Genomic DNA, 18,472 nt, shown 5'->3' with positions numbered 1-18,472 from the left:
TGGTCTTCAAAATTTTAAACAAATAAAAATGTGATGTGCATTAGTATTCAGCCCCCCTGCGTCAATACTTTGCAGAGCCACCTTTTGCTGCAATTACAGCTGCAAGTCTTTTGTGGTATGTCTCTACCAGCTTTGCACATCCAGACACTGAAATTTTTGCCCATTCTTCTTTGCAAAATAGCTCAAGCTCAGCCAAATTGGATGGACAGCGTCTGTGAACAGCAATTTTCAAGTCTTGCCACAGATGCTCAATGGGATTTAGGTCTGGACCTTGACTGGGCCATTCTAACACATGAATATTCTTTGATCTAAACCATTCCATTGTAGCTCTGGCTGTATGTTTAGGGTCATTGTCTTGCTGGAAGGTGAATCTCCTTCCCAGTCTCAAGTCTTTTGCAGCCTCCAACAGGTTTTCTTCCAGGATTGCCCTGTATTTAGCTCCATCCATCTTCCCATCAACTCTGACCAGCTTCCCTGTCGCTGCTGAAGAAAAGCATCCCCATAGCATGATGCTGCCACCACCATGTTTCACAGTGGGGATGGTGTGTGCAGGGCGATGAGCAGTGTTAGTTTTCCGCCACACATAGCGCTTTGCATTTAGGCCAAAAAGTTCAACTTTGGTCTCATCTGACCAAAGCACCTTCTTCCACATGTTTGCTGTGTCCCCTACATGGCTTCTTATGCCTGTCTTTCAACAACGGCTTTCTTCTTGCCACTCTTCCAAAAAGGCCAGATTTGTGGAGTATACGACTTATAGTTGTCCTGTGCACAGATTCTCCCACCTGAGCTGTGGATTTCTGCAGCTCCTCCAGAGTGATCATGGGCCTCTTGGCTGCTTCTCTGACCAGTGCTCTCCTTGCTCGATCTGTCAGTTTAGGTGGACGGCCATGTCTTGGTAGGTTTGCAGTTGTGCCATACTTTTTCTATTTTTGAATGATGAACAGTGCTTCTTGAGATGTTCAGAGCTTGGGATATTTTTTTATAACCTAACCCTGCTTTAAACTTCTCCAGAACTTTATCCCTGACCTGTCTGGTGAGTTCTTTGGTCTTCATGATGCTGTTTGTTCTTCAGCATTCTCTAACAAACCACTGAGGCCTTCACAGAACAAGTGTATTTATGCTGAGAGTAAATTACACACAGTAGGACTCTAACTAATTAGATGACTTCTGAAGGCAATTGATTGCACTGGATTGTATTTAGAGGTATCAGAGTACAGGGGGCTGAATACTAATGCACACCACATTTTTCAGATTTTTATTTGTTTAAAATTTTGAAGGCCATTTATCATTTTCGTTTCACTTCACAATTATGTGCTACTCTGTGTTGGTCTATCACATAAAATCTCAATTAAAAAAAACTTTTAAGTTTGTGGTTGTAAGGTGGAAAAATGTGAAAAAGTTCAAGGGGTACAGTAGCGTGCACAGATAGACACGAGGTGGTGCTCAAGCACCTGCCCCTCTGCCCTCTGTCCAAAAAAGTGCCCTTTTGAATTTTTTTTTTTACAGTTTACTGAGGCCAATGTCGACATGATCTTTTAGAAAAGCCGCGGCATTAAAAGCGTGTGAAAATAATGTCCCGATGTGTGCCCCCTCCGCGCACACACCGGACCTCTGTCTCTCTTGCTCTGTCACGTGAACAAGCGTGCAGTGCATTCAATGTGAGGTTGCAGCAGCATAGCGTCCTGGAAGCCACGGCCTTGTCGTAGCGCAGACAACACATCGGGCAGTCAGTCAGCTCTTCCCCTGCCCCACCAGCCAGGTAACACATGAATCGAGTGAAAATGTACTGTTTGCCCTCTAAGCCCAAGCTGTAATTATTTTGTCGTGAAGTAGCCTGTCACATACAGAAACAACTGCACATGGCAGCCTTTGCCAGCTTATTTGCTCCCTTTCCATATGGAGAAACAAACTGAACAACATTTTAAATGTAGCCTAAACCACTGAGGCAACCCCACTCTCCATCAATTCCGACCTGTTTTTATAACATGATTAAGAATATCACGTTATGCTAGTATGCACGCCGTTATGCAAATAAAGGAGAGCTCCGTTGAACCCATTGAGTGTGTATATTTCGTTACAAATTTTAAGATGATCGCACGGAAATCTGTGAATAAACACAGTCTTGAGACTCAAGTCAGTGACGGGAAGATCAGACTTTCAGACTTTATCAGACTTTTTAAAGATGGAACTACAGAAAAATACCTAAAACTTTGATATGATTATGAACACAAAAGGAGGGTTAAATCTCAGACTTTTATAATAAGGTGTTCCACATGTGCAAAAAAGTGCCCTTTTTCCCCCCAGAGCACTTGCCCCCCAAAATGTCTGTGCACGCCACTGAAGGGGTATGAATACTTTTGCAAAACACTGTAGTTTCAATAGGAACATCTTTAAAATTCAACTTCCATTCATTCCCAGGATATTAAAAGTACAGTGGTGCTTGAAAGTTTGTAAACCCTATAGAATTTTCTATATTTATGCAGAAATATGACCTAAAACATCATCAGATTTTCACACAAGTCCTAAAAGTAGATAAAGAGAACCCAGTTAAACAAATGAGACAAAAATATTATACTTGGTCATTTATTTATTGAGGAACATGATCCAATATTACATATCTGTGAGTGGCAAAAGTATGTGAACCTCTAGGATTAGCAGTTAATTTGAAGGTGAAATTAGAGTCAGGTGTTTTCAATCAATGGGATGACAATCAGGTGTGAGTGGGCACCCTGTTTTATTTAAAGAACAGGAATCTATCAAAGTCTGATCTTCACAACACATGTTTGTGGAAGTGTATCATGGCACGAACAAAGGAGATTTCTGAGGACCTCAGAAAAAGTGTTGTTGATGCTCATCAGGCTGGAAAAGGTTACAAAACCATCTCTAAAGAGTTTGGACTCCACCAATCCACAGTCAGACAGATTGTGTACAAATGGAGGAAATTCAAGACCACTGTTACCCTGCCCAGGAGTGGTCAACCAACAAAGATCACTCCAAGAGCAAGGCGTGTAATAGTCGACGAGGTCACAAAGGACCCCAGAGTAACTTCTAAGGTGGGGTTTACATTAGACCGTATCAGCGGATCATCAGATTAACGTATTTAAAAACGATTAGCGTGCATACAGCAACGCCAATACACGATTCGCGTGCACACAGCAACGCCAATACACGGATACGCTCGGCTCCGCAGGCATCCTGCGCTCCAAATCACTCCGGCCTGAACAGCGAGTGCCCTCTGCAGGGTGCGCACTCCCGCCCTGCGCAGCTCACAGAGCGTGCGAGTGAAGCGCACGAGCAGTGATTCGGGACTGAGCCGCTGTGTGTGTGATCCCAGTGCATATCGGGCATGCGCGTCACTTACCACTTGCAAGTGGAAGGATGGCAAGCCTAAAGACAATCATAACTACACAATGGGCAGTATTTGCAGTATTTTCATACTTTTATACTCTTTAATGAAAGGTGATACAAGGCGGAAGTCCGCGCTGTTTTTCAGCAGTCGCATCACATGACCAACACCAGCGAATCAGGAAGGTGGATGTCACAGTGACGTTGTCCAATGACGACGTCAGCTAGAGCTCAGCACAGCGTATCTGCGTATCACAATGTTTACACAGCACCGGATCAAATACGAACTAGGTTGAATACGTGGGCCCTGGCGGATTCCCGTTTCCCGGCGTTTTAATGTGAACGGACAGTGCATCCGCGAAGAAAACGAGACAGATACGGTCTAATGTAAACTTGGCCTAAGCAACTGAAGGCTTCTCTCAGATTGACTAATGTTAATGAGTCCACCATCAGGATAACACTGAACAACAAATGGTGTGCATGGCAGGGTTGCAAGCAGAAAGCCACTGCTCTCCAAAAAGAACATTGCTGCTCATCTGCAGTTTGCTAAAGATGACATGGATAAGCCAGAAGGCTATTGGAAAAATGTTTTGTGGACAGATGAGACCAAAATAGAATTTTTTGGTTGAAATGAGAAGCATTATGTTTGGAGAAAGGAAAACACTGCATTCCAGCATAAGAACCTTATCCCATCTGTGAAACATGGTGGTGGTAGTATCATGGTTTGGGCCTGTTTTGCTGTATCTGGGCCAGGACGACTTGCCATCATTTGATGGAACAATGAATTCTGAATTATACCAGCGAATTCTAAAGGAAAATGTCAGGACATCTGTCCATGAACTGAATCTCAAGAGAAGGTGGGTCATGCAGCAAGACAACGACCCTAAGCACACAAGTCGTTCTACCAAAGAATGGTTAAAGAAGAATAAAGTTAATGTTTTGGAATGGCCAAGTCAAAGTCCTGACCTTAATCCAATCAATTGCTGCTTTTCCACTACAAACGCGGCTGAGCCATGCCGTGCTGAGTCGAGCCGAGCGGGGCTGTTGGAGTTGCATTTCGACTACAACCGCGCTGAACCGTGCTGGCTGGAAGTGGGTGGACACATTGGGTGGAGTTAGCGAAAGTGGGTGGACGTCACGTGATGTCGTTTGGCGGTGCAAACAGTGACATCAGTGAGCTTTTAAGCGGTAGTCTCACAACCCGGAGAGTAAACAATAAACATGGAGGACATGGAGTCGTTAGTGTTGCTGGTCTTGGTGCTGTGGCTTGTTGTCACCGACAACGCCAACAGATACTGGCAAGAGCGTATAGATGAGGCGAGGCGCATAAGGCTTCAGAAATTCTCGTAATTCGTAATTATTCTCCTTCCGGGTTTACGGTGTTTACAGATCCCAGCATGCTCGCGGGGCGTGTGTGGCCATGTGAGGACACTCCTCCTCACCAATCAGTGCACAGGGGAGTGTCTGCTCACGCCCCCAGCCTCGCTTTGGCTCGCTTCGGCTTGCTTCAGCCCCACTCCAAAACGGTGCGAGTTTTAGGGGCTAAGCAGGGCTGAAGCGAGCCGAGTCGTGCTGTTTTTTGGTAGTCGAAACGCGAGCCGTGTCGAGCTGAAGTGAGCTGAAAAAGGGTAGTGGAAAAGGGCCAAATGTTGTGGAAGGACCTGAAGCGAGCAGTTCATGTGAGGAAACCCACCAACATCCCAGAGTTGAAGCTGTTCTGTACGGAGGAACGGGCTAAAATTCCTCCAAGCCGGTGTGCAGGACTGATCAACAGTTCCTGGAAACGTTTAGTTGCAGTTATTGCTGCACAAGGAGATCACACCAGATACTGAAAGCAAAGGTTCACATACTTTTGCTACTCACAGATATGTAATATTGGATCATTTTCCTCAATAAATAAATGACCAAATATAATATTTTGTCTCATTTGTTTAACTGGGTTCTCTTTATCTACTTTTAAGACTTGTGAGAAAATCTGATGATGTTTTAGGTCATATTTATGCAGAAATATAGCAAATTCTAAAGGGTTCACAAACTTTCAAGCACCACTGTATATTCCAGTGTGTTTTGTTTATCATGTAACATACAGTAGAATTATTAACAGTAATGAAAGTGCAGTCAACAATTTACATTCAATATAAGCTATAAACTTGCCTGTCCTCACCATTCAAAAACTGCAACTTGTGAGCAAACTAAACAAATTTGCTTACTGTTAACTTCCCGAAACAAGTAGGCTTTTGTCCACTTTTCCTGAACATTTCGACTATAAACTTGCCTTTTCTTTGACAACATCTTGACACTTGACAGCAAGAAGCTAGCTCGCGATTTCTTTAGTGCGGCATATCAAGGCGCTCGCTGGCCGTGCTGTGAAAATTGTGCATGCAGACGCTCATCTAAATTTCCAAATCTGTCATTGCTTAACTCTTGAACATTATCATTAAAAGGCTTATCATCTCTGCTTTCCCAAGAAATTTCTCTCGTTAAGATCTGTTCAGTACTTTGGGAGTAACGGCAGGTTGAAGTCGGTACAACAGAGAGTACAGTCTGCTCACAGGATGTCAGGAAACTGCCGGTGCGTTTTGAGTCACGGGAAAGAAGTCAGGCTCTCTCTCTTCTGATCGGTTTCTGACTGGATTACTTGTGAATATCAAATCGGATAACTTTTACAGGGATGCTCTCTCACTCTCACGGTTTCTGATGAAGTATTCAGCAACATTTTCCATCAGCTAGTTTTGATGTTCTGCTTTACGGGAGACTCGGAAGTGAGTTTTCATAGCTTTACCTACTTATTTTTTCAAGTTAAACTGATTAAATGAATAAATAACTATTTTAAAATAACTGTCACTGTTTTGATGAAAAATATTGAGATCTTAGGGTCGAATGAGATTTAAAAAAAACGGAAGTCAGAAACACGAGTGTCAATTTCAATTCAGTTAATGTGAATTGTTTATTCATGTGGATCACTTTTTTTTTTTGAGGTTCGCCTTGAAAGCTGTGAATATTAATCGAAATGATCATTTATATTCGTTCATATAAACACTAGTAGACCCTACTTGGAAATACAAAGGCCTACAGAGCACAAAGATTGTACTAGAAATATTTTATTACTTTTTTTTATTGAGTGCACCGATTTTAACATTGTTGGCCTAATTAGCATAATTAATGCAAATTAAATGCTAATTTGCATAATTGGTTTTACTAATTTTTCAACTTTTGTATTCAGTATACAACCATCTATGTGGCTGTCAATTTCCATGTAAATATCTTGAAAAATGGAAAAGTTAAGAAAAACCATTTGAGCTCATTGGTTAAATGAGGCCCATTTTGGACCATGCGATCCTCATACTGAATATTACGGCAGCTTTCTAAAAATTAAGCCATTTCTTCAATATTTTATTTGTAATATCTTAAGAACGGATAAACATTTTAATTCTGTAAAAAGCATGTTCTGCATTCAATTCTGAATCCAATGAGAGCAGTTTCGAGCAATTTGGACTGAATTTAAATTTTCACCTAATATGCTTACTTTAGTCAATAAATAAGCTGTTTACTTAATCTGTTGTCACCAAATAGTGGATGGATGATGAATTGCATTTCGTGGTAACGGTTGACGTGCAGGCTGTTTTGAATCTTTGTGCCGGTTGGATGTGGGCTGTATATTTGACACCCCTGCAGTAAAGCATGCTTAATTTAACCTAATAATAGCCAATAAATTGTCTAGGGAGCATCAATCACATTTAAAGTGTTTCTCAGTACTCTCAAATGTTGGCCATGTGCATTTTCTACCTACTTAAATAATCTGCTAATGTTAAAGCATATATGCAGAGCCATGGCCTCACTTTCGTTTATAAATGCCTTGAGACCTCAAGAATGGCACAGGAATAGTTTTGAGCACCAACAATGAATCTAATATAGTAATTTTTACGATTAAAGTGATTTATATAGGTAGCGGTCTGAGTGAATGACCTTGACGTCCGTAATGTCACAAGAGGAAGTCTCATCGCCATTTCCGCTATACTAAAACACAGAGCTGACTGCAACTCTGATCCTCCATTTTGAGCTAATTTATCGCCATGCCACGTAGCTGTGTTTTTGCCTGGTGCAGCAACACAACAGAAGGTAGATTTACGTTGCATTCATTGCCCAAGAATGTTCGAACTGCAAAGATTTGGATGCGTTTTGCAAGTAGTTCACGGGCACATTGGGCACCTATGAAGTGGTCTCTGCACTTTTTACTGAAGACTCGTACGAAACCTCTGATCTGTTGAGGAGCGTTGGCTACAAGCCCGTATTGAAAGAGGGTGCAGTATCAACAATTAAAGAAAAATAAAACAAAAGGAAAGTATTTATTTTATTTTTTAAAAGTGAGTTCAGTTGCACCAGTCCTCCTGGAGCGTGAGCTGAGGGTTGTTGCTAAAACCCGGGACGGAATGGGACGGGACATATCGCTCGGGCAGTGACCTCCCTGCGGTTGTTGCTAAAACTGGTGACGTCCCATTCCATCCTGGGTTTTAGTAATTGCCTGAGCCGAGCAGTAATGGTGGAATACACAGTATGGAGAGAATGAGTGGACCAGCTGTCTTAATTCTAAACTGGATATTGCTGCCATCTTGCCCTTACGTGAAAGAAGTGAATGAACAACTGAAAGTCAGATTGTTTTGAAACAATCGGCCTTCAAGAAGCGAGAACACAGACGGGTAAGCTCCGAGTCTCATTTGGATTAAAAAAAAAAAAAAAAAAAACTTGTTTACCTCCATTTAGATTAATACATGTAACTTGTATTGTGTGTTTAAGTTACCGATATAAGTATTTAATTTGCTTCAGAATGGTGATTATCAGTTCATCTGATTATTTAATTAGCCTTTTACATTTTATCAGTGAAAATGCATGCATGTACATGTATGTTGCATAAGTTATAACACCTGTCCTGTTTTAATGAGTCAGCCCACAATCAATGAAGTAATCAGTCTTAGTTGAGCAAGTCGGTAACGGTATTTCTTACTTTCACCATAAATTTTTATTTATATGGCTTTGGTCTATAGCTGTAAAAGGCCTCGGCCTTAAACCCGGTTACCGCAGTGACGTCACGCCCTCAGGGCTGGCTGGCTCAGTGGGGCAGCTCAAATGCCAACTTTGCGGTCGATTTTAACTCTCAAAAATAATATTTTTTTATTCCCATTTATGCAGCATACAAGAGTCAAGGATGGAGATACTATTCACTCAGAAATGTATTTAAAAATAAAGGTTCTGCGTATCTGCTTTCAAGTGTATTTCTCTGATTTCCTCTGTAACACTTGAAGCCAGTCACCATATCTTTCAACAGAAACCATCTCACAAACCTGTTGTTTCACAATTGTTCATTTACACAGTGGAGCCATTATCTCCTGACAGCAAGCTTAATTACACATTTCCTACTAGACACAGAAACAGAAAACAGCTGGATTACAAAGAAAATACACACTCTTGCAGGCCCACCTTTTCAAAGTGACATTTTGCTTAATTACAGTAAACCTAGGACAGATATCTACAGTTAACAAAACCACTGCAAATTCTGACGGCATGTGAAACTACATTTCTACTTTACAGACCATCAGCGATCTATACACGATGCAATTTCACTAAATAATAAAAATCAGCCTTTTAGACGAGCGCTCTTCATATTTAGAGGACATTATGAGTGTAGTAAGGGCTAATCACCACTCAGGACTCAGGAAGTTCTTGATTCGTATCGGGTTTGCGCCGTCATAGTCCGAGCAGGGCTTCATTAAAAATTAAGGCGGGCCTTATTTCCATGTTGTAGTTATAGCAACTGCTTTGAGAGAGCGGCCTGCCCTTGTGCTACATCACAGCAGTGGATTAAGGATCCTTACATGTTTTAATTAGTGTGGAAAGAGATGCAATTGCCAGAGGGAGAAAAATATCTTCTGGCACGTCTGATCGGTTATCTAGTGTTAATCTTCCTCAGGCTTGCACTGACCTCGTGTCTCAGTACAGTGGAGGGTCATGAAATATGCATGAGCCACAGTGCTCTCGTATCTCAACCTCAACTCACTCCAGCAGATCCAGCCTGGAGCACATAAGGGCTCCCAGTACTTTATTCATTTGTTTGTTTTCAAAGCAGTTGATCCGAGGGTAAACAAAGATGTTCAAATGTGATACAGGACATTTTATCAAGTGGGTTTTGTCCTACTTTAAGTCAGTCATTTGGGTCACCAGGGTTGTTCTTTACAAAAGTTTTGATTTCATCTCCACATCGAGAGGTTTTTAATTCCACAAGACCTAACAAAATACTCAGAGAAAAGAAACATCACTCAAAATGTGCGCGCAAGGAGGGTTATTAAGTTGCTGCAGTTTTCTGAAAATAACATTTTCCTTCGATGGCTTGTTCCTTTCCTGTCTCACCTGAAAAGAACGAAAAAAACCGTCTCCCAGTACTGTAATCCTGCTTCCTCTCCACTGCCCCTTTTAATATGCGTATTTGACAAACGGTTGAATGAAATGTGACCGAGGCATATGTTACACAGAGAGTACTAGAGAGAGGAAGATGAGCATTGTGTGCCTTTCCACTGGCTGAGCCGCATCCTTCCATGGGAGGACGTAACTGTGTTACTGCTGTGTGAGGAGGCGGAGACAGCGTCTTGTTAATACCATGCAGTGCAGCAGGGAAGGGGCTGAATTTGGGATCGAGGCAGAATTAATTTAAATCTCATCAGATGGGGCCTAGGAACCCTGCAGCACTGCACTGCAACTTGCTTCAGATGCAGAGCTGCTGATCGACCAATACACAAAACTACTGGCTCCAATTATCTCCCTCCAAAACAAGTTTGAGGTTTCGTGCTTGTGTGATGGGGTGAAATACATCTTCCGAAGGCAAAAAGTGACAGGTGTGCGCACGTGCCTGTGTTTCGAACCTTAGTGGAGTCTGCTTCCAACCAAACTCGAGATGAGACTGTATATGAAATGCATAAAACGCAGGCTCCATGACATGAAATCATAAGGGTTCTCTTTGAGAAAGCAATAAATGTCTATTAAATCAACTGAAGCTCATTTATAAAGCGATCCGGTACATGTCTTTAACATAACATGATAAAAATAACTTGCACACTGCCTTGAATGACTGTGCCCAACTGTATATTTGAACTTTTAGGAAGAAAACCTTCATAAGTTCATGCCTCTTCAGGTTTCCAGGGTTATTTTTTTGACGAGGGGTATCTTGAGACCAGGCTCCGGGTTTTTAAAGGGAGGGGAAGGAAAGGGAAAAAAAAAAAAAAAAGGCAGCGTGCCTCTTGGGTTGCCATGGAAACGGCCCTAGGCACGAGGGTGGGAGGGTTTTTTTTCCTCACCAGAGGTCCAGATGAGGATCCGCATTATTCCGCATTCCTATTTTTGGCCAAGACATTTTTTGCGGGTTAAAATCCACATGCAGCAGATGTGGATAAAGCCATTTACACTGTCCTGTACAGAAAATGCTCATCCTTAGACCTGCAAGTTTACTACGAGTTTTGTGGCTCAAAACTAGTAATAAGCAAACAATCATTAAAACATAACAGCCATCAAAAAGCAGACGAATCCAAGCCCATTTCTCAGCCGTGTGCCCAGCTATCCGTTAGTATTACCCAAAATACATTACCAGCGAAGAAACACACACAAGGTAATTAAAATAAAATGACATGTTTGCATCACAGCTAAAGCATGTATTTATACTCAGTCATGGTTTAGATTCCTTTTGGCACCAACCCTCAGAGAAATAGTCCAGTCCTGACTGACTGCTTACACACACATACCACCTCCATACGCCATCTTTTGTTCTCGGAGGTCATGTGGCCTCCTCCAAGTTAACACTCATGTTCTTTCATTTCAGTTGTTGCTTCTAATAATCAAGTACAGGCCTTATCCAGAAACTACAACTTTATTTTCCTTTAACCAAAGCAACACCACCATGAACACCTTTTAAAAAAACAGCCATTTACTACTACGTTACAAAACACACCAGTCAGACTATATTATACTGAATTATATCACATTCTATCCACATTCACTGGATATGAGCAATTGCGCGCTCTGATTGGCTACGCCACTACTAGGCTATCAGCTCATATTGAGGTATTTCACCTGACGTCACAGGGTCACGTGACGCCCCGGTGTCCGCCATTTTGAACGTCAAGCTAGCCAATGTCAACAACAGTAGCTGGTATGTTACTGTAGCAATGTTTACGTTCAGTCATTTGGATGACTGTTAAAACCTTTCAGTCTCAAGTTTTTCCTTTACTGTATTTACTAGTTTACTGAGCTAGCGCGCGCCGGCCGGCTGGCAGGCTAGCGCGCGCTAGCTCCCAGCTTGCCCGAGCGCGCTAGCTCAGTAAACTAGTAAATACAGTAAAGGAAAAACTTGAGACTGAAAGGTTTTAACAGTCATCCAAATGACTGAACGTAAACATTGCTACAGTAACATACTAGCTATGATGTTGTTGACATTAGCTAGTGCTAACAGCTAGTTGCTAATACACTGCTACAACTACACCGACCCTAATAATACAGTTCTTAGTCATTGCCTGGTAACAGCAAATTTATAACGGGCCATGTCTCAACAGACTAAGAAGTTATTTCAATGACATTTAATAACATTTTGTTTATCCTGAGGACCGAAAGTAAATGAAAATGTGAACAAACTTTAGCTGTAATAAGATGGCGACCACCGGCTCCAGGGACGACCCACTGATGTAGGCATGTTACCCAGCCTGACACAAAATATTTGTAGGTATCCAAACTCGTATACGCTTTCAGATCAATACCTGTGTATGGCGATGGGTTTTTAACGACATAGGTATACAGATCATGTGGGCCGAAGTCAGGTAAAGACGAGGGCTTTGTGTACTTCCGTACATCAGTGAACAATCCTGGTGGAAGCAGGTAAACGTCGTTCTCTAAGCCTGCCTCAATTTTTGCAAATACCTCTCCCTCTGCTCGCCCTGTAAATGCCCTACGTCGCTGGATAGTGAAGGTGTTTTCTGCATCTCGCTCCTTTTTCTTTTATGTTTTTCGTTTGTCGCCTTCCTCGCATTCAAACTGATTCGAGCCGTGCCGTCCAAAATGGCAGCATCACATGACTTGGTCACGTGAGTGAAATACCTCAATACTGTGAGTAGAGAAAAACAAAATGGTGGAGCGTGTTTCTGAACCAGCCGAGGATCAAATAAAAACTCTACAACAACAAAACCCCAAGAAATACAAAAAATAAGCAACAAAATATGGAATAAAAGTATTTGATGGCAAGAACATATTTGTTTTATTTGTCAAGAATTATAGCATTTTTCATAAATTGCTCCTGTCATTTCGCCAGTTTGTTTACATTCGAAGTGGAAATGATTGTCGTACGTTTTGTATAAAGTGTTTGTTTATCGAATTCGCAAAAAATAAAAATTCTCCGTTTCTCAAAATCCAGTGAACATGGATAAAATAAGTTATTCCACTCACTCAATCTCGTCGTACATGGCTTATAGCTAACCTGGTGCTATGCGCCTCATCGACCATCAACTCGCGTACAAAACAATTTCGTGGTATAACTGCTGAACAATTTTTTTTAATCTGTTTTTTTTACCACATTTGAGATCCATATTTCTTCCATCATTATCCTGCATATTTATAATAAAAGAAGAGCAGTGACTACACATCCCAAACAGTTGATTATAAGGCATGTAACAATATATTGTGTGACGATAAATCGTGATACAAATTTATGATGATTTGAATTAATTAAATACATTTATCACTATTATCAGGCTGCATAATCTTAGTTTTTCCTTACTGTAATTCCATTGTTTAGACAGCAGAGGTTGCAATAGTGGGAACAAGTGACTTCACCCTAGGTGGAAGTCACAGAGTTCTAATCCTGTGAGAGAAACACACAAAACCCCACATCTAAAATGGAAAAGAGCTGTTGTGTGATTGACTGTACAAATACATTTAACAAGAAACCGGAGCTCTGTTTGTACGGACTGCTGAAAGCTAAAGAGAAGAGAAGCAAATGGAGGCATTACAAATGTTCATACAAGTTTATTAAGGAAAGACCTACTTGTTATGAACTTTCATTTTTAGTTAATAGGCCATTATTTTTTACTCCAATCTTTGCAAATGTGTAAATTATTGCTGGTTATTAAGAAAATACATTTACTTAAATTTTAAATTAAACACCATCTGTCAATGGTGTAAAAAAGATTTTGCAGCACGAGGTCTCATGCCTGATCCAGTTTCTGTCGGTGACACACTGCTACAGCTGATTAAGCACACTTTGCGTTTTCTCTGCGGAAATACAGTCTAGTTCCAGCTTGTGCTTTCTTTTTAGCATCATTGTGGCATTTATATGCAACACAATGGGGCATACTTACTTAAAAACTGAAATTTGGTAAAATACTTGTAAAACTAGCAAAACTATGACGTAAACAGAGAACATAAACAGCCAAGTTTCTCCAAGCGACCACAACGTGAAGTCATTGCATACGTCACCACTGCAGGAAGCCCATCTGATATTTTAAAGAAATTCATCTTTCTAGAACACTATTTGGTCTCCGAAAATGAAAGTTTGATTTTTGAAATCTGCAACTACTTTTACTTAAGTTTGAGAATAAATCCGCTGGAGGATCCCTTTAAATCACTTGTGCACTAACCTTATAGTCAAGACCACCTAAACCGAGACCAAGTCATGACCAAGAAAAGAGTGCATCAAGACTGAGACAAGACCAAGATTTTGAGAGGCTGAGATCAAGTCAAGACCCGATCAGTAGGTGTGAAGGGAAGTGGGGAGGGATGACAACTGTTAACAGTAATGAAAATGTCAAATTAGCAACAAGTCACATTACTGATTGCATTTGAAGCAGGAAGTTTTACATCCAATCACAGTAACAATGTTCACGAATAATCAGACCCTTTGCACAGGCCAGGGTTTTTTCTAGAAAAAATTAGTATGAGGGCGCTCACCATGGCGAGGGAGCAAAGCGACCGGGGGGTGCCGGTTGTCCGTCCCCCCCTCCGCTGTGCGAAGCCTTTGAAAAATTGAGGCTACAATGGGACATTCTGAGGCTATCTGAGAGGGAAATTGTAACAAATTGTCTGCCAACATTGAAAAAGAAAGAAGTAATCATCTTCTGCCCCAGACAGTCTTTGGCTTTCTTCCGTTTCATGCCGCGGGATGACATCTTTAAATCCCCAAGTGTCAACAAAAACAACTCGCGAACTACTTCTGTCAAAAGCTCCCGCACCAGTGGGTGAAAAGTCATTCAGTCTCGAGAAATCTCGCTCTACAAGTCAGTTGACCTTGTATGTAACCCATGTCAAATCTCGCGAGAGCAGCCGCGACAAGTAAACAACTAAACATGGCGCCTCGGTCCGGAAAACGCCAATTCGGATTGTTTTTGCACCATCTGGCGGTGTATCTACTATGATTGGAATATTTCTGGAGTAATTATAACGTATTTGATGATCAGACACTGTCACGTGGTGTTGCCGGAATGTTTTCACGGAGAAAAGATCGTTTTGAGAAAGATTGCATGTTGTGCAGTAGCATATAAGTGCATGGCCTAAGTGTGACTTGGGGTTCAATCGGCATTTCGGTAAGAGGGCGCACACCGAGAGTAAGAGTGCGCAGCGCCCCTGTTCCCCGGTTTAGACGAAAGCCTGCAGGAAATTTAGTGATCTTCCCAACCTTGAAATAAAATCCAGAGTCCTCGATGTCTGAGACCGAGACAAGACCAAGTAAAAAATGCGGTCGATGACGAGACCTTCAAAAAGTGGTCTTGAGACCAAGACCAGTCTCAAGTACTACACCACTACTGTGCATTGTCTGATTTATTTGTTAGCATCATTTACTGTGATTGGATGTAAAACTTCCTCCTTCAAATGCAACCAATAACATGACTCATTGCTAATTTGAATTTTTTGTTACGGTTAACGGTTGTCACCCCTCCCCACCTCCCTTCACACACACTGGTCTTGACTCAGTCTCGCCCTGACAGGTGGTCTTCACTACAACACTAGTAATGAACATTAATAATGATTGGAGGCCGGCTCCTGAACATTGCCTACTCGTGGGCCGCCTCAGTAAGGAGCAGAGAAATGCATTCCACAACAAACTATTTTAAATGAACCCAGGAATAAAGCAATACAATACAGTACCTTCAGTGTGGTCCCACTCCTAAGCAATGAGAAGCAGATTCACAAACACCAAAGACAAACAACTGTGTACGAATCATCTTCACATAATTCCTCATTTGGCTTCCACGTGTTAAGGCAGTTTCTAAAACGAGTTCAATGCTGAAATCGCTGCTCTTGTTTGCACGGACGTGTACATCGTTTCAGTCTATGTCTTGCTCAGTGCTTAGAAGACCACAGTGGTATTCATCAAGCCTTTGCCGTCATCCAACTGTGAGGCTGAGTCACAGCATCCAAACGCTTGACTCATACAAAGGCCACACGTCTACAGCTAATACTCACAGCTTATAAGCTATGACCAAGAAACAAAAGCCAGATATGAAGTAAAATAAATAACGTCCTTATTTATTTCTCCTTTATGTTTCTATCTAAAAGCTGTACAAATAGAAAGCAGTCAGTGCAATGTCTTCTTACAAGGTCCATGAGGAAGTTTAAAGCAACGCTAGGTAGGAATTTTAATTTAAAATATCAGCTTTGAAATCATGGCCATGGTCTGAAGGTTAGAGAAGCAGCCTTGGGTCCAAAGGGTCGCCGGTTCGATTCCTGGGACCGGCAGGAAAAACGTGATTGGAGTTGAGTGAATGAACAGCGCTTTCCCTTCCCTCTGTATCATGGCTGGAGTGCCCTTGAGCAAGGCACCTAACCCCCAACTGCTCCCCAGGTGCTGTAGCATAGCTGCCCACTGCTCTGGGTATATGCATGTGCTCATTGCTCACTTGTGTGTTCCCTGCTTCACGTGGGTTAAATGCAGATGAGGAATTTCACTGTGCTTGAGTGGCTGCTGCTTCTTCCACTGACTTGGAAATGGGAGAATGGCTTGCCTTTCATTTTGAGTCTGCACCCGGTTCGCTATTTATAGCATTACGTAACTGCGGAAGAGCGTCCCTGAGACATCTCACGAGAACTGTAAATGCTTTATGGCACCCCAACCAGCATCCAAAATAAAATAGCTGAACCAGTATTCTCAGTACAAACATCATGACAGTCAAGGTGAAGAAACCAAAGAAGACACCATCAGAGGAGGCCAGGAAGAGAAAAAAAGCATGACCGAGCAAGACGAGTAAATTTTAGAGCCAATAGATAAACAGCTGCAAGATGGACGCTGAGCTGGGCTTCTTTCTGTTGAAAGAGTATGTAATAAGTTAGACAGCTTGCTGTGTGTCGTGTTGTTGCACTTGCTTGATATTTGGCTGCTAGCTCTTTTCAACTCACTCACTTTTGATCATAAACCATGTCAGTCCATTTTGACAGAACTTTAGCCGCTAGCTACATCTTGAGGCGATGTTAGCAAACTCGCTAGACGCTAAGAAAACACTTGGACATCGTGACTGTTAAGAAGTGCTCTTATGTTGGTTTCTGTCTCACTTTGTTGGCAAGTTTGCCACCCATATTTGCATCACTTTGTGCCAGGGGCATCCAGTATAAGATTTTAAGGTTAATTTAGTTGACTAGCTGTTCTTTGTCCATTAGCATCCCTCGGCATCAGATGTGTCTGTTACTGCGGGTCTGGGCTTGTTAGCCTAGCATGCTACAACAACTTCCGAGTTGTGTGCAAGTGCAAATTCTGATTTGCAGCATGGCGGCAAAAAAAAAAAAAAAAGAAGCTGAAATCAAGACCCAAGTAGTGATCTGTCTCATGGCTAACTGGAAAACATTGACAATCCGACCGCTTTTATTTATGAAAGACTGCAACGTAAGCTGTAACGTTATCAGTGTTATTCCTTTGTAGGTTTTCCAGATGACAAACGCATACTTGCCAACACTACTGATTCACACGCTAGTCTACTACTTTTGACAGGTGAATACCGCGTACCGCTTTTAGTTCTAAAAACTACCACATTACAAAATCATTGAACACTGCTGGATTCTCTCTTCTGACCTCACTTCAGCTGTTTAACAGCACAGGGGATACAGAACGTCAAATAGTCATTAAGTGAAGCCGAGAGAAAACGGAACGGCGCAATCATGATGTTGAATCAAAAGCCTAGGTCACAACCGGACGTATGATTTTTTGGCCATGTGATTTTTGGCGTTTCCCAAATCGCTGCGGTTTTTTTTGTTCATGGAGAAAGACGCACGTTGGCCGTAAGTTTGTCTTGCAACCTGAAAAAAAACGTAAGAGCCTATAGAGTTTGTTTGACATGACAAAGAACCTCTGCGGCCGGTCTGCGGCCAGCCTATGGCTCAAAAATCAGCACGTCACACGCGCGCCCTCCGTGTGTTTCTTGCGTTTTTTGCACATAGACCGGCCGTAGGAGCACGTACGGCCGGTTGTGACCTAGGCTTAAATTGTACTGCTTTATCACACCATTCCATTGGCTCTTGTTATGGTTCTAGCCAGCCAGCAGTGAGGTCACACATTACAACAAATCATGCCAGTATGTGTGTTTGTATTTTCTTGAGATATGGCACTCGGAATGCAGGAGAATGCACCATTTTACACTCCCCCGGAGGATGCCCCCGGATCCCCCTAAAAGGGCGTGACTGTGTCGCATAATCTGACCTACTGCTTTCCATTCTCTGGGGGTTAAGTAATCAAAAAAATCATCTACCCTTGGTGTGTACACACGCAGGTGTTCATGAATAATGAATTCTTTGGGGGTTGACCAGTATTCAAAAGTCATCTAACCTTGGTCCCATCTCAGGCTAGGATGCAAATAAATAAATAAAATAAATAAATAAGCAAGCCAAAATATTCGGTCAGTCTCATGTCAAATAAATAAGCCTTGAACGCTTGCAACTTTGCAAAACTCCTGCAGCTACCCTGTAGTAAATTATGCTGCCCAATGTATATTACGTGCAATGTGTGCCTAGATCACATCAATTTTACACACACACACACACACACACACAAACGCTTAGCAAACAATGTACATGGCCTGAAATTTCAAACATGGTATTTCAGCAAAACTAAAACTTTGAT

The 18,472-nt window shown here is 41.9% G+C and overlaps 1 protein-coding gene across 1 annotated transcript in view; it reads right to left on the bottom strand.

Moving 5' to 3' along the window:
* Positions 1 to 18,472, bottom strand: part of zhx2a (zinc fingers and homeoboxes 2a) — a 40,992-nt gene that overhangs the window by 8,509 nt on the left and 14,011 nt on the right. The gene's annotated exons all lie outside the window — the stretch shown is intronic.

This window comes from Neoarius graeffei, chromosome 5 (genome assembly GCF_027579695.1).
Source record: "Neoarius graeffei isolate fNeoGra1 chromosome 5, fNeoGra1.pri, whole genome shotgun sequence".
In the NCBI taxonomy this organism is placed as follows: Eukaryota; Metazoa; Chordata; class Actinopteri; order Siluriformes; family Ariidae; genus Neoarius; species Neoarius graeffei.
Note: the sequence above shows the minus strand (reverse complement) of the source record. Positions and strands in the feature narration are given on the sequence as shown.